Below are 15,638 nucleotides of genomic sequence, written 5' to 3' on the forward strand. Positions count from 1 at the left end.
GGAAGGTCATGCTCATTGCTGAGCAGCTCTCGGAGCTGAAAGATCTGACAGCTGAAGCCATCAGCCCACGGCACCCCCAGCAACTGGAAAAACCAGTCTTTTTTTGAATGGGAATCTGGGTGGGGCATCATCATGTTCACCACACTGCTGAAATGTAATTCCTCATTTTGCACCACAATGTCCATGTGTTACTTTTCTAACTGAATTAGTAAAGAAAGAAAATAAGACAGAATTTATTATTTTATTTCGGGGTGGAATTCAAATCAGATAACCCCCCACCTCCACTCTTTTTTTTGAGACAGAGTCTTGCTCTGTCACCCAGACTGGTGTATAGTGGTGCAATCTTAGCTCACTGCAGACTCCTCCTGGGCTCAGGCAATCCTCCCACCTCAGCCTCCCAAGTAGCCAAGTAGCTGTGACTACAGGTGTGCACCACTAGACCCGACTAATTTTTGTATTTTTTTTTTTTTTTGTAGAGGCAAGGTTTCGCCATGTTTCCTAGGCTGGTCTCAAACTTTTGAGCTCAAGAGATCTGCCCATCTCAGCCTCCTTTCAAAGTGCTGGGATTGTAGGTGTGAGCCACTGTGCCCGGCCCAGATCACCCTTTCTTAGTTTGATTATTTGCTTTGTGAGAATACTGATTTGGTGGTAATTTCTAGCGTGTGTGGGAGCACGTGTGACCAGGATTCCAAGCATCAGGTTACAAATGGTAAATTCAGTCAAACCAGTTGATGAGTAGATCATTCTAACATCTCTGCAGAAACCACTGCTGTCTTTCAGCCTCTCTTGGGTTGATTAAATCAAGTGCATCTCATGTCACGCAGGAAGGATTCAGATCTAATAGCCAATCTATGGTCTGGTCCCTGGTAGGTAGTGACATCTTATGTCCTTAGGGAAGACAGTGAGTGACAGGCAGCTTGGTACCCCATCCCAGAGTAGTGCTCACTTGCCCATGTTGTGATTATTTTTGGAGTTATCTTTTTTGGCTGGCTTAGATTCATGGAGCCATTGGAGCCAATCCCTTTACACAAACACTGGTTTATTAACCTGGGGCAATCAAAGGGAAGGGGTGTCAATCTTCCTTCTCCCTGTTATCACGTTGAAACTTCTTTTTCTGTGAAAGTGCTTATGGAAGGAAATTAGCAGAAGGCGTTTGCTTTTGAAGATACAAAGACCAGCCTGGGGCCTCCCCCTGCCTCTGCCTAATGACATCTCTTTTCCAGTAAGAGAAAAGTCACCTCCTGAAAAGAGGCTTTGCGGTATAACTCGGGAATTTAGTTTTTTTCTAATAAGTATCAGAAAACAAATCCAGAGAAAAGAAGAACTTGAACAATTGTGGAATGTCCGTCTGGGGGAGGAAACAGAGCACAGGACTTGGTGACAGTCAGCCTCAGGGTAAATGGGTTTCAATGCCCTACTAGTCTGAGAACTTGGTCAAGTCATAGAAACTCTCTGAGATTGAGTTTCTTCCTGTAAACAGCCAAGACCCTGGCAGTGGTGCAGTCCTCTGTCCCCTTTCATAGTAAATGTCCTTGAATGGGATGCCAATTCCCTGTCTCTACTTCCTCATCCTTTATGCTCATTCTCCCTCAATTGCTTCCAAACAGTTTCGTCCCCACCACGCCTCTGAAAGTGGCTTCCTTTGTTTTACCAGTAGCCTTTGTCTTGCCAGCCAAAGAGTCCATTGTCTATCTCTGAGTCTCCTCATACCTTCTGTAGCTGCATGCTCTCTCTGACAATGCTATCTTGGGAATTCAAAGCTTTCAATGCCGTATGATGAAGACTTTCACATTGAGACCTTCCTCTCCAACCTCACGCCTGAGTCTCAGTCTCAGGTGCGCAACTGCCTGCCTCACACTTCCATGAAAATGTGTCATCCTCACCTCAAACATAACTCTCGTTTTTGTTTTTTATTTTCTGTCTGTGCTGGATGGTCTGCTGGCAACTCAACACCATTCTTCCTTTTGTGCTCTGCCCCCGATCACAGGGGCTGGGCATTTGTCAATTATATTCCCCAGAACCCCTGCCTATGGGTTTCCAGTTTAGATCCCACCAGTAAGCAGCATCTGTGTGAGATTTGGAGGGAGGAAAATAAGCAGAAGCCAAATAATTGTTCCTCCTGGACCTTAGGCAATGAGGGGGTGGCCTCCAGCCTTTTTCTATGAATCATCTACCTCCGAAGCTGAAATTATTGCAAGAAGTTTTCTGAATTTCCTGCAACTTCCTACCTTTTTGAAAGCTGGAGGTGAACCAAGCTAGCAGAGGCACCCTCCCATGACCTGTGTTTTCCCCCTACCACTCCTTTTATGGGTTTTAAAGCACTTATTACCTTAAATGCTTTCCTGCCTAAAATACCTAAAATTGCTTCACTTCTGATATATCGTCTAAATCACCGCTCTTCAAATATTACCATGAATCGGAAATGGAAGAAATGGGAGGCATGCTAAAGCAGGTTGCTGGGTCCGCTCAAGTTTCTGACTCAGTAGTTCTGGGGCGGGGCTGGGTAATTCTCATCCTGCTGCCCTGGGGGACACACTTGGGGAACCACTAGTCTAAACCTCAGTTAATGGTGCCACTATTTATGCAGTTTCTTAGGTCAAAACACCCAAGAGTCATCCTTGATTCTCTCTTTCATTCATGGTCATGACCAGGATCTTGGATATCTAGATGAAGAAATGGGATTTTAGACAGTTTCTATGACTTGCACAAGGTCTCATACTGGTAGGTGGCATTTAAACCCATTTAGCTCTGAGGCTGACTGTTATAAAATCCTGTCCTTTCTTTCCTCTCCCCTGATAGATTCTTTACCATTTTTCAATTGGGAAAATGAGTTGTATGTGCATGTTTTCCTCAATGAAGGCTGAAGAGGAGTCTCCAGTTGACAGAAGTTAAGAGTTTAAGAAATGAAGGGCTAGTATGGCAAGGTCATCCAGGAGAGGAGGGCATTTGACTTGAGAAGAGTGATGCAATTGCTGAGCAGGGTGGGGTGCTTGTGTGAGATGTGAGGTTACAATGTCAAGTGACTCTAGTGTGCACAGCTGTGGGATTTTTCTTTAGTAACACTGACATGGGCTATGGTAGCTTTGGGATAAAGTCCTAGGAGGGGAATTGCTAAATCAGGGATCATGTCCATTTTATGTTTTGGTGTGGCAGTTGCCAAAGAGCTATGCCAGTATACTCTTCTGTCAAAATGTTTGTCCTCACTTGCTAATATGATGTAGTATCAAACTTGTGGATCTGCCATCTGCTGGGTAGAAATTATTTCGTTATGCATGAGAGTGCACATCTTTTCCTGTGCTGCTTCTGTGAACTGGCTATTCATGATGGGACTACTTAGGAATCTCAGAATAGTCAGGTTAAAGGGAAATGCATTTTGTCCAAACCACTGAGCAAAAATACAGATATTAAGAAGGTCATAATACCCTGGGGCCAGAACTCAATCACTGGGATCAGGTGTGACTTTTTGGAAAGTGAGGCTTCCTCTGTCCTTGCTAAAAAATTTTGATTGAGGCCATCACTGTCCTTAGAAACATGCCTTTTCCACACAGGTGGTAGGTGCCATCCACCCGGAGACCTATACCCAGATTCCCAATTTCCACCACTGTAATCCCATGGCTAATCACAAGTGAAATTGTGCTTATGGCATAGTCCTAGGGAAACACTGAAAAGGAAGGAAAAGCAATGAATAAAAATGAAATGATAAAATAAATCCTTTTGCTTATAGGTTTAGTGGGAACTATGCATCAGAATTAGGCATTTGGCAGCATAGAAATGATACTAATGAATGCAAAAACTATGAATCATGTACTTTTAACCTACTGTACAACTCCTCAAGAGAAAATAAGACTGCTAAGTCTATTAAATTTGTCTAAGCTGAGATCCATGGTGCATGCAGGTACACACACTCACACATGCATCACACACGCCCGCCCCAACACACACACTGTACTCTTCCAAATGTTTAACCTCAGGTGTGAAAGAAATCTTTCGGATTTTTTTAGGGTGGGATTATATATAGGTTCTGTTGAAAGGGGACTTAGGAATTACTCTAAGTTCTTACTTGGAGAGGTGCACATGGTGCTGATGAAGAGAGAATACAGGGCATTGGGATAAGTTGCCAGTGCAGGTGCAAAGGGAATTGTTCTGAGGGTATGGATGTGGCTAGAGGAACCCAGGCCTCCCTGAGATATGGCAATGTCTTTGTGTGTGACTGGATGTATGTTTTATGTTTAGGACTCCTGGGAGCGAGAATTGGAGCACCACCCAGCATGTGCAGTGGAGTCCCACGAGGTGGGTGGTTTTTAAATTAAGGTGCTCTCTAAAGTCCTGGCTCCTGGAGTATGATTCCAGAGGTAAGTAAGATCCAAATGGAAGGGCTACCTTTGCAGAACAGTTCTACTCTTACTTCCTATTTAGATTGGGCTTCTGTCTAGGAAGAAAAGTGTTCTGCTGCCAAAAGCATATTTGGGACAGTTCTAAATCACCTCCTATGTGTACTACTACTGTATTAGTCTACTCTCACACTGCTATAATGAACTGCCAGAGACTGGGTAATTTATAGAGAAAAGAGGTTTAATTGACTTACGGTTCTGCATGGCTAGGGAAGTCTCAGGAAACTTAGAATCATGGGAAAAGGGTACATAGGCACGTCTTACATGGCAGAAAGTGATACAGAGCACGTGAAGGAGGAACTGTCAAACACTTATGAAACCATCGGATCGCAGGAGAACTCACTCACTATCACAAGAACAGTATGGGGAAAACTGCCCCCATGATTCAATCACCTCCCACCAGGTCCCTCCCTTGACATGTGGGTATGATGAGGATTACAATTTGAGATGAGATTTGAGTGGGGACACAGAGTCAAACCACATCAACTATGTTGGTTTTCATGTACTTTCACTCATTTAACTTTGACAGTTAACTAATAAGTCTCCCAGTTTTAGACACAATGGAGACTCAGAAAGCTTATGTGGCCTCCCCAAAGCCCCAGCTAATCAGTGGCAAGGCTGGATGCTGTGGACTGGACGTTTGTGTCCCCTGCATATTCCTGTGTTGAAGCCCCAATCCTCAATGTGATTATATTAGGAGATGGGCCCTTTGGGTGGTGATTGGGTTTAGATGAGGTCAATAAAGTAGAGCCCTTGTGCCTTTATAAGAAGAGACATCAGAAAGTTTGGTTCTTCTCTTTCTACCTTGAAGAAGGTGGCAATCTGCAAGCCAGAAAGAGAGCCCTCACCAGGATCTGAATGTACTGGCACCCCGATCACTAACTTCCAGCCCCCAGAACTGTGCAAAATAGATTCCTGTCATTTAAGCTACCTGCTCTATGAATACCACACAACATTGTATGGCAGGCTGAGCTGATGAAGACACTGGGTTTCAACCCATGTCAATCTGAATGCAGCACCCACATTAATTCCAGTGAACCATGACACCTCTCCAGGATGGCCTATGATTCCATTATGCGGTTCTATTAAAATATCACACAATAATGGTAACACAACTTATACTGAAGCACATGTAAATTTCCCTGCAAACTCTACATCGCCTTTTGGGATTGTTTTTGGTGTTTAAACTTGTCATAGGATGCTGCTCAAAAGGAAAGGTTTAATTCCTTCCTTTGGATTAAAAAGAGGATGGAGCTCCTTCTCAATAAATCCATCACTCCCAAAAGTCCACTATCACACCACGATCCTGGGTCCTATACAACTCTATTTCAAAGAAATGATTTAAAAGTCCTAAACAGTAGGAATTTCCTCTTACAGAGAAGTTGTTCTTTCACTATTCACCAACTTCTGCTTTTGAAAAATAGACTTGGTTAAAAGTGCACACAAGGCTTGTTCTGGGTTGATCATACACTTGTCAAAACATCTAAAGGCTAAGCCATATTAAGAGCTTCTCAGGGAACACACTAGATCCAAAACAGCTATAAAAAAGAAAATTGCTTCTTACTTTTTCCCTTGTAAGTGAAAGGGGACTGAGCACCAAATTCGTTCTCCAGCTTCCTCTGAGACTAATCTTGGTTTGAAGTTCTTGACTGCAGGGGGCCTCTCCATGGGCACTAATTCAAGGTAGTCCAACCACAGGAGTCTTTGGCCCTTGACAGTGACCACTCCCCCCATCTTAGTTTCAGTGCTGGCCAAGACACTATCCAACCCCAATCCCATCAACATTTCTCTGCTCTCTGCCTTTTTGTTTGAAAGACCGATTCCATTCTTTGCACCAACTCCTACCACTGAAGAAGCCAGTGATGTTAAAGATCCGAGATCTTGGAAGCTCTCCACCTGTCTCATCACAGGCAAACTAGGTATTGCTAACTTGCCTTTGAACAAATGTAATAATTTTTCTTAAATCTAGAAGTACCAGACATTTGAAAATTATTTTTTAAGTTACTTAAAAATCGATCATTTAATGCAACCGGATATCATTTTGGTTTAAATTCATGCTTTTTCTTATGTAAAATTTAAAATGTAAATATTAGGAAAGCATACATACATGTTTGTATCCTAATTTTTCATAAAACATGACAACATGTTGTTTTCCAAGTTATTATGGAAAGTCATACTATATTTTAAAATTACCTCCCAGCACAGCTAGTGAAATGAGGAGAAAATTTGGTATCGAGGGAAGACTAAGGGCTTCAGAGTCAGACTTACCTTCAAATATCTACAGTCACTTAGCAGTGGATGTGATTTACTTACCCTGTCTGTGCCCCAGATTCTAAAGTGAAGTAATATCATTTAAGTTTCATAAATGTGAGAATTAAATGAGAAATCAACTGGGCGCTTCATAGTTGCTGTTTTCATTGCTGTTTCATGATTAAAAAGCAGATGTGTAATACTGAGCTCTTCTCTAGTTCTTGGGCATACTGTACCTGTTCTCTTTAAATTTGTGTTTAGAGGGTCTCATGTTTCTCCTTGAAACTTTGTTGCAGGGTTAAAGAGCAAATGCTGCTTGAGCGCAGTGGCTCAAGCCTGTAATCCCAGCACTTTGGGAGGCCGAGGTGGGCAGATCACAAGGTCAGGAGATTGAGACTATCCTAGCTAACATGGTGAAACCCCATCTCTACTAAAAATACAAAAAATTAGCCGGGCGTGTTGGCACGTGCCTGTAATCCCAGCTACTCGGGAGGCTGAGGCAGGAGAATCGCTTGAACCTGGGAGGCGGAGGTTGCAGTGAGCCAAAATTGTGCCACTGTACTCCAGCCTGGGTGACAGGGCAAGACTCTGTCTCAAAAACAAACAAACAAACAAACAAATAAATAAATAAATAAAAATAAAAATAAAGAGCAAATGCAATTCTGTTTGAGGCCTTGGCCACTGCATCTCTGGGTAGCTTATGCTATTGTTAAACAGGTAATGATAAGAGCAAAGGTCCAAGATCTTGAAACCTGAGAACCAACTGGCCTCCTAAAATGTTCCAGGAGAGCATGATGTTGAGTCCAATGCCTCTGGACTTCACCCTGTGGCAACAGGGCAAAAGACACCAATTCGGTTTGCCTAAAATCAGTCCAACAGAAGATACTTATAGAATGCCTTCTACAGACCAGTCTTTGCTCTAAATAGGGAAAAATATGAAGTCCCTGATCTCGATATACAGAGGAGACAGACAACAAATACAGTTCATGCAAGTTCAGCATTCAGTAAGTGATGAAAAGTGGAAAGGAATTGGGGTGGGTATTTTATTTTATTTTCTGAAACAGAGTCTCATTCTGTCACCCAGGCTGGAGTACAATGGCATGATCTCCGCTCACTGCAACCTCTGCCTCCCAGGTTCAAGCGATTCTCCGGCCTCAGCCTCCCGAGTAGCTGGGATTACAGGTTCCCGCCACCATGGCTGGCTAAGTTTTGTATTTTTAGTAGAGACAGGGTTTAGCCATGTTGGCCATGCTGGTCTCAAACTCCTGACCTCAGGTGATCCGCCCACCTTGGCCTCCCAAAGTGTTGGGATTACAGGTGTGAGCCACCATGCCTGGCCCTGGGGTGGGCATTTTATAAAGGTGATCAGGGTATCCTTTTTCAGGAAGTATCATAGAGCAGAGCCTGAAGGAAATGAGAGCCAGCCACGTGAACATTTAACACTGAAGGGTGACCAACCCTCTTGTTTGCCCAGACTGAGGGATTTCCTAGAAAGCAGTGCTTCCAATGTTAAAATCAAGACAGTTTCAGGCAAACTGGAATGCTTGGTCACCCCAGTAAGAGTGTTCCAGGCCCGAGGTAACAGCCAGCGTGAAGGCCAGTGAGAGGGAAAGAATGTGGTGTGTTTCGGAGGTGTCCAGGAGGCCAACGTGATAGGTAAAGCAGAAGAGAGAGGAGAGATGAGTACAGAAAGGGAGGCCAAGCTGGGCCACCCAGGGCTGCTGGTCAGGGTAAGGGCAGATGGATGAATGATCCCCACGAACCACTCCCAAGTATTCAGGTGCAGGGAGATGATGAAGGTGGGGAGTGATAAGAGGCTGCTGCAAAAGCAGGGCTCTGCCGCCACAGACAGTGAGGCCTGCGAGTTCTCCCGATGCTGCGGCAGTTGGGAAACTGCATCCTAGACCGTCCCACAAAGCTGACAGTATTAACGCTCTTCTTTACCCACCGCCGTCATTGGGAGAATGCAATTAGTGGATTTTTCTAGTAGGAGCAACAAAACAATTTTTCTCAAGCTGCATAGGTCTGAGCATTTAATGCGAATGCTGCTGGCAAACACCCCTGGTAAGTTTCTAGGCTTCCTTGGGTCCCTGACTGTAACAGTGTTTCTCTGAGGGCCACCCTCATGCCTGCACAGCCCCATGCTCACCAAGGTTGGAACTGAAAGGATGTGGCCAGCCGTGGACATTTTTCTTCCAGATGAAGAAATTAGGACCAAAAGAGGAGGAAGTGACTTTGTCCAGGGACACTCTGGAAGTTAGAGGCAGATCTGGGAGGGCAAGAGGCTGAGAGATTGGCCTTGACATGGAGCCAGGGTGGCTGCTCCTGAGCTGGATGGGCCAGATGGGCAGGTGCTGCCTCCTCACAGTGGTTTCACTTGGGCTGTGTGAACAGGAACTTGGTCTTGAGGACATAGGGAAAGCCTGTCTGAGTTTGTTCCTCTCGAGTTAAGGCCACAGCACGAACACAGCAGGAATGTGCTCGAGGGACCCCTTATTGAAGGGGTGCACAACAAAACATATAGAGTGCATTTGGAGAAGAGTGAGACCAGAGGGAGAGAAGAATTGAAAACATCCTGCCTGGACTGTGATTGGAGGAACTGAAACTTTCTTTAAAGATCAGAAAAGGAGCTGGGGTCAGCAGTGCAGAATATGAGGGCTGAGTCCAAATATTTGAAGGGCTGACAAGCACAAACAATGTACTTTGCTTGATCTTTATTTTCTGTGTCATTTATTTAGTCATACTTTTGCCACAGTGCTACTTCTCATGTTTTATTCCAAATATATAGCACTGTAACTTCTTCAGATAGGATATCTGCTTATTTATGGGCCTGGGGCCTGAATCACCCTTTAGAAGAATGAGTTTCCATCGTAGCTGTACATTTTAGGGGGCTTTCTCATTGCTTATACCCTGTCCAGGAATTTTTATTTAATTGGTCTAGGGTGGAGCCTGTGATAGTTTAGACTATTGAGTGGAGTATTCTTTTTTCCCCATCCTCTTGATATTGGGCTTGGCCACATAAACTTGCTTCAGCCAGTAGGATGTTACTGGACATGACAGGAGCAGAAGCTTTAAATGTGCTGTTTGTCTTACCTCTTGCAGTCCAGTGATCTACTACGAGAAGAACATATCCTTGTTGGCCACTGGTCCAAGGAGAGTGAAACATATATGAAGCTGACTTGAATCCAACCTACAATCTGGAGCAGTCACCAAGGTGAGTCAGGCTAGAACAGTTGTGTTCTAGCCATCAACAGACCTATGAGTGAGAAATAGATGTTTATTGTTTTAAGCCACTGAGTTTTGAGATATTTGTCACACAGTATTATTATAGCAATGTCTAACTGATACAAGGCCTCAGCCCTAAGAGATTCTAATTCAGTTGGCTTGGGTTAAGGTCCAGTACTATAGCCTGAATGTTTGTGTCTCCCCAAAATTCATATGTTGAAACCTAATCACTAATGTGATGTTATCAGGAGGTGGGACAACTGGGAATCAATTAGGTCATGAGGGTGGAGCCCTCATGAATAGGGTTAATGTCCTTATAAAAGGTGCCTCAAAGAGCTACCTTCTACCAGGTGATAAAACAGTGAGAAGGTGGCATCAATGAACCAGGAAATGGGCCCTCAGCAGACACTGAGCCAGCTGGTGCCTTGATCTTGGACTTCCCAGCCTCCAGAACTGTGAGAATTAAATATCTTTTGTTTGTAAGCTCCCCAGCCAATAGCACTTTGTTGTGGCAGTGCAAATGGACTAAGACACCCATGCATCAGTATTTCTTAAAAACGCTCTCCAAATGATTCTAATGTGCAGCCAGGGTTGATAACTGCCAATCTGAAAATGGCTTTTCCATCCAGGAGTCAAGCCAAGGTTTACAAATGATGAGATCACTTAGAACCAGCATTTCTAAAACCTTGGCTTTGGAACCACCCATGTAAGAATGCCTGGGCTTGTAGGGCATCTTACTTGTTAAAAATCAGATTCCTGGGGCCCACCCCACACCTACTGAATCAGATTCTCTGGAGTGGGCCAAGCAACATGCATTCTAACACACTCACTTTCCAAGCTCACTAAAGTTTGAGAAAGGCTGATGTAGAGATTATGTCACATTCCCCGCCACCCTTCAATGAGAGAGTTGATGATAATTGAAATGTTCCTATTAAAATTTCAAGCCACTTCTTCTTGCTTCTATGAATACCTGACTTGAGTCTTTTAGTCTTTATAGTGAAGATCTGGGGGAGGAGAAACACATCCTGATCTGATTTCGATGTAATGAAGGAGGTTGGACTGAATTATTTCCTTCAGCCCTAACACTGAATGATTTTACATTATTGTATTTGTTGTGATAATCAGCATAGTTCTGGTATGGTGTAATTGAACTCTTAGCTCCTGCTGGAGGAAGAAAGGTGTGAAATATCCTCAAGCAGGAAGTCACAGACCCCTGTGGTTCCTGCCTCAGGCACTATGCCATGCGGCCCCAACCCCTCTGGTCTTGAGACTGAGCTGTGGGCCCACCAGGGCATGGGCCTTGCAGTGGGAATTCTGGACTTTTGTGGCTCTTGTCTGATTTGTTTTTCTTTTATACCATGCTCCATTTCTGCCCCATTTTGGACTCTTGGCTTTAAGTCTGGACTTTAATCCCATTGCTCATCCTTTGAACTTGAGCTTGACACTTGCTCTCCCCTTAATGTGAATCTCAGTTTTTTCTTATGGACTCTGATTTGATGTCACACTTCTAGCCCAGTGGTTTCAGTGTCACCTGGGGAACTTGAAACAAGCCTGATTCCGGCTTCCTCCCAGATAATTCATCAGAGTCTCTAGGGTGGGACAGAGGTGTCTGAATTTGCAAATGCTACCCAAGGGATTCCAAAGGGCAGCCAGAGTTGAAAACCATTCCCTAGAAGAAACCAGACTTCCCTGCAGCCCTCATCATCCTCATCCCCAAAGCCTGGGTTAGACTTCTATCGCCAGGGTGCTGCTTCCCTCAAAAGGATTTCGACATAGTAACCACATTTCCATGCAATATAAGAGCTCTTTTAATGTCAATCCCAAACTGGTAGTTATTTCCCCACCCTCAAGGAGTGGAGTTTGAAATATGCCACCGATCATCAAGATGCAGGCTGAGAACAGAGGCAGCTGGCCAAAGAAAACAGAACGCTCACATGAGAGAGACACAGACAGAAAGCTGCAGGGCCATGCAAAGTAGGGAGGAGAAGCCATTCCCCATAATGAGTCTCCGGCGGCGGGCACTTTGCAGAGCAATACAGTTGATAAATACTCTGTACTTAAAGTGAACTTTGAACAAATGCATAAGCAGAGATTGAGAGTTTTCTGCAAATAGAAGAAAGCAAGGGCTTGGTACAAAGAAGCTGTGTGTCCCAGCATAGACTGAAATGGAACAAGAGTGTGGTTGGGGACAATGGGAGTAAGCTAGCAGAAGCTAGGCAGGAAAATAAATTTCCAAATCCTGATGGATCAGACGGCAGGCAAGCTTCCAGGTATAGTAACGAAGGCAGGATCACACTCGTTTTGTAATGATGAGAAATTGGAAATTCGTATCAGAATCTCCCTGTGTCTTCTTTATAGTTTGCTGAATGCAACACAGCCTAAACTGACTGTATAATAAGTAGTTTATCATTTTCATTCCAGAGGGTGAACTCATCATTTTCAATTAATTATTTTGTTGTCTCCTTGAAGGCCAGAGCTAAGGAATTCCATCAGTTTCTTTAACAGAAACATATCTGTACTGAGAGGTTGGGTGTTCAGTTTGGAGCAGAGCAGGTGAGTAACTCCCCTTTGGGAACGGGACTTCTTCATTCTAATATCTCTCTAGGATTGCAACAAACAATGTTAGCACCATCAGCCCCTAAAGTAGATGAACATTGACTGTAAGCAAGGAAGAATGGAAAAGCCCCGGGAATGATGTAGCTGGGACATTCTTCAACAAGACAGGAAGTCAGAAAGATCTGAAAAGAGCACCAGTTGTCAAACTGGAAGGCTGGGGGAGTCAAGCAGAACATTTCAAAGCAGCCATGCCTGCTTGTCATTAAGATGAGAAACCAGATACACCCTTTCCTCCTGCAGCACCAAGTGATCTTAACAAGGCAGCCCAAACTCACTGGCCCATCAGTTCCAGTGACAACGTTTGGGTGAGAATGGGATTCGACTCTCTTCATCTCCCAGGACCAGATATTGATTTAGGTTTCTGACGGGAATAGAATTTTATTTTCTCAGTGATTTAAACAGACATTCTTTAGAAAGAAACGTCGGGGCTGAAAGTGCAGTCCTGTGAATGGACTTACTCTTTCAGCCTTCCCTTCTTTCCTGGTTGGCTAGGGAAGCACCTCTCAGCCCCTCCATCTTCGGGGATTCTCTTTGAAAGAGCTTGTGGAAACTCAGCAGAGGAGGGGGTTAAACTACATTGCCACTGAAAACAAATGAAAAGTGAATGATTACTTGGGAGCTGAGCTGAAACTGAGCCCTGCCCTGGCAATACACTCCTGATGACAATGTGTAGTTACATGAAAGGCCTCCTTGGATTTCCACAGAAAAGGGCAGATTAAAAGCAAACAAAGGGATAAAAAGCATCAACCTTAAATAGCTGGAGAAAAGCCGGGTAGTAGGAACAGCCCTTGCCAGGTTATGTCTCTTGGGGCCTCTGGGCCAAATCTCATTTCACACCAGATTTAATGGAGAATTCTTCTGCAAGTCAAAATCTGTCCTCTGCCTTTGAACATCTTCCTTTAAAATGATGTCAATGAGCTTGACTTCCTCTTCAGGACCACCAGGCCCCACCAATGCCCCTGTAAAGTTGGTGTTCATCCGGGGCCTGCCACCTGAATTCTCTCATTTGGAGATACAGTTTCATCACTGATTTTTTAAAAATTCCTTATCTGAGAAGAAAGGAATATTGAGACATTTAATTGGCATATAACGAGATAACTATAACAAGTTAATTAGTTCTCAATTAAGTTGCATTTACCATACTTCCTGAATGTGTTCTCAGCAATTAGGGGCGTCTAATGAACCTGCAGGAGTTGCTTGGCTTCCCACAGTAAGCAGGAAGATGAGACCATCTCTCCTTGAGTCTGAGGCAGCGTGGCATTGTTTTCTTGAAAGTCAGCATCGGAGTATACATCCAACCTGTCTCAGAAGCAATTGAATGTAACTGCTGGTCAATTCAGTGAAACAATAAGCTGAATGAGGTCTGTGACACCGGAACAAAGTCATGGGATTAATGTAATGGAAAGAGCACTGACTTTGGAATCCAATGGATGTGGGTTCAAGCCCTAGGGCTACTGCTTTCTAGTTACGTGACTGTCTTAGTCCATTTGTGTTGCAATAAAGGAAAACCTGAGGTTGGGTAATTTATAATAAAAAGAGGTTTATTTGGCTGATGGTTCTGCAGGGCTGTTCAAAAAGCATGGCATTGGCATCTGCATCTGGTAAGGCCTCAGGAAGCTTCCACTCATGGTGGCAGGTGAAGAGAAGCTGGTATGTGCAGAGATCACGTGGTGAGAGAGGAAGCAAGAGACAAGGGAGGGAGGTGCCAGGCTCTTTTTAATAACCAGCTCTCTTGGGAACTAATGGAGTGAGAACTCACCCTCCACTCACAAAAAGAGATTTACCCTATTCATGAGGAATTTATCTCCATGACCCAAATATCACCCGCTAGGCCCCATCTTCAACATTGGGAATCAAATTTCAACATGAGATTTGGAGGGGGTCAAACTAGCCGAACTATAGTGGTAACTTTGGGCAAGTATCTTAGAATCCTGAAACCTCAGATTCCCCATTTTTATGCGAGGCATTACAATGCTGGCCTCACTATAAAGTTGCTGTGTAGATCGATGAGAGAATACAAGGTAAAGTCCTACAGTTTCCATGTATAGTAAACTTTTTTTTTTTTTTTGTGAGACTGAGTCTTGCTCTATTGCCCAGGCTGGAATGCAGTAGCTCAATCTCAGCTCACTGCGATCTCCACCTCCCGGGTTCAGGCAATTCTCACGCCTCAGCCTCCTGAGTAGCTGGGATTACAGGCGTGCACCACCACAACGGCTAATTTTTGTATTTTTAGTAGAGATGGGGTTTTACCATGTTGGCCAGGCTGGTCTCGAACCCCTGAACTCTAATGATCCACCTGCCTTGGCCTCCCAAAATGCTGGGATTACAGGCGTGAGCCACCACGCCTGGCCAACACTGTTACTAGTTTGTGAATGTTTCTCTATGGCTTCTGTCATTTTGAAAGATTTGGCCAAGAGATTACCTGGCTAAACCCTTGGGGTGTTAATTGTCATATTTAGTCATTGCAGGAGCCCACTAGTCAAATTTCACTGCCCTGTTAGTGGAGAAATCATCATGAAAGCATTAACAGAATATTACAGCATGGCCAGGGAATGTATGTGGAGAAGGTTAATTATTCATTTTATCCTGGTGTTTCCCTTAAGACCACATTGTTCAGTGAAATTGAGATCTGAAAAAATGATTGAGTGTTATCAGCCAAGCACCGTGGAAGATTGAGACTGAAACTGTCCTCTCTGGGGAGGAAATGGAGTTATGGAGGGGAAAGGAAGGGATTACGGTTCTCGGAGAAGCATGTGCCCCACAGCTCCAGGGTTCTGGCTCTCCCTCTGTATTCCTTTCTAGCCACAGGTTTTCACCTCTCCTTCAGCTCCAGCTATGATTAAAAAGCCACGTTGAGGAATCATCAGAAGGAGGGAAAAAAATTTACAAACTAATTTGCATTTTAATGAATTTTTAATTGAACCAAAATCTGTTGTTTCTGTTTAAAGATGCAGTGCTGACTTTGTGGTCTCTGCTGCTGAGGGCCAAGTGGGAACTTAATGTGATAAAAACAATGATAATGCTAAGCTTAATTAGGTTTGAAAACTTGTCTGGAAAGGCTGCAAGGAGCCTGGGAATGGCGAGCAGTTGCTAGCAGCGGGCTAAGAAAGAGGATTGGATTGGTAGAGGCTTTCTGCCTTATACCAAAACCACAGC

General features: G+C 44.0%; 1 long non-coding RNA gene across 1 annotated transcript in view; it reads left to right on the forward strand.

The window, feature by feature from the left end:
• The window catches only part of LOC105479347 (uncharacterized), a 29,488-nt gene extending 17,251 nt beyond the window's left edge, over positions 1-12,237 (forward strand). Inside the window, exons 2-4 of the long non-coding RNA XR_011626116.1 lie at positions 4,234-4,290; positions 9,744-9,855; positions 10,217-12,237. This is a non-coding gene — a long non-coding RNA (uncharacterized lncRNA). The remainder of the gene's footprint in view (positions 1-4,233; positions 4,291-9,743; positions 9,856-10,216) is intronic.
• Positions 12,238-15,638: the final 3,401 nt, after the last annotated feature.

Source organism: Macaca nemestrina, chromosome 7, assembly GCF_043159975.1.
Source record: "Macaca nemestrina isolate mMacNem1 chromosome 7, mMacNem.hap1, whole genome shotgun sequence".
Classification (NCBI taxonomy): domain Eukaryota; kingdom Metazoa; phylum Chordata; class Mammalia; order Primates; family Cercopithecidae; genus Macaca; species Macaca nemestrina.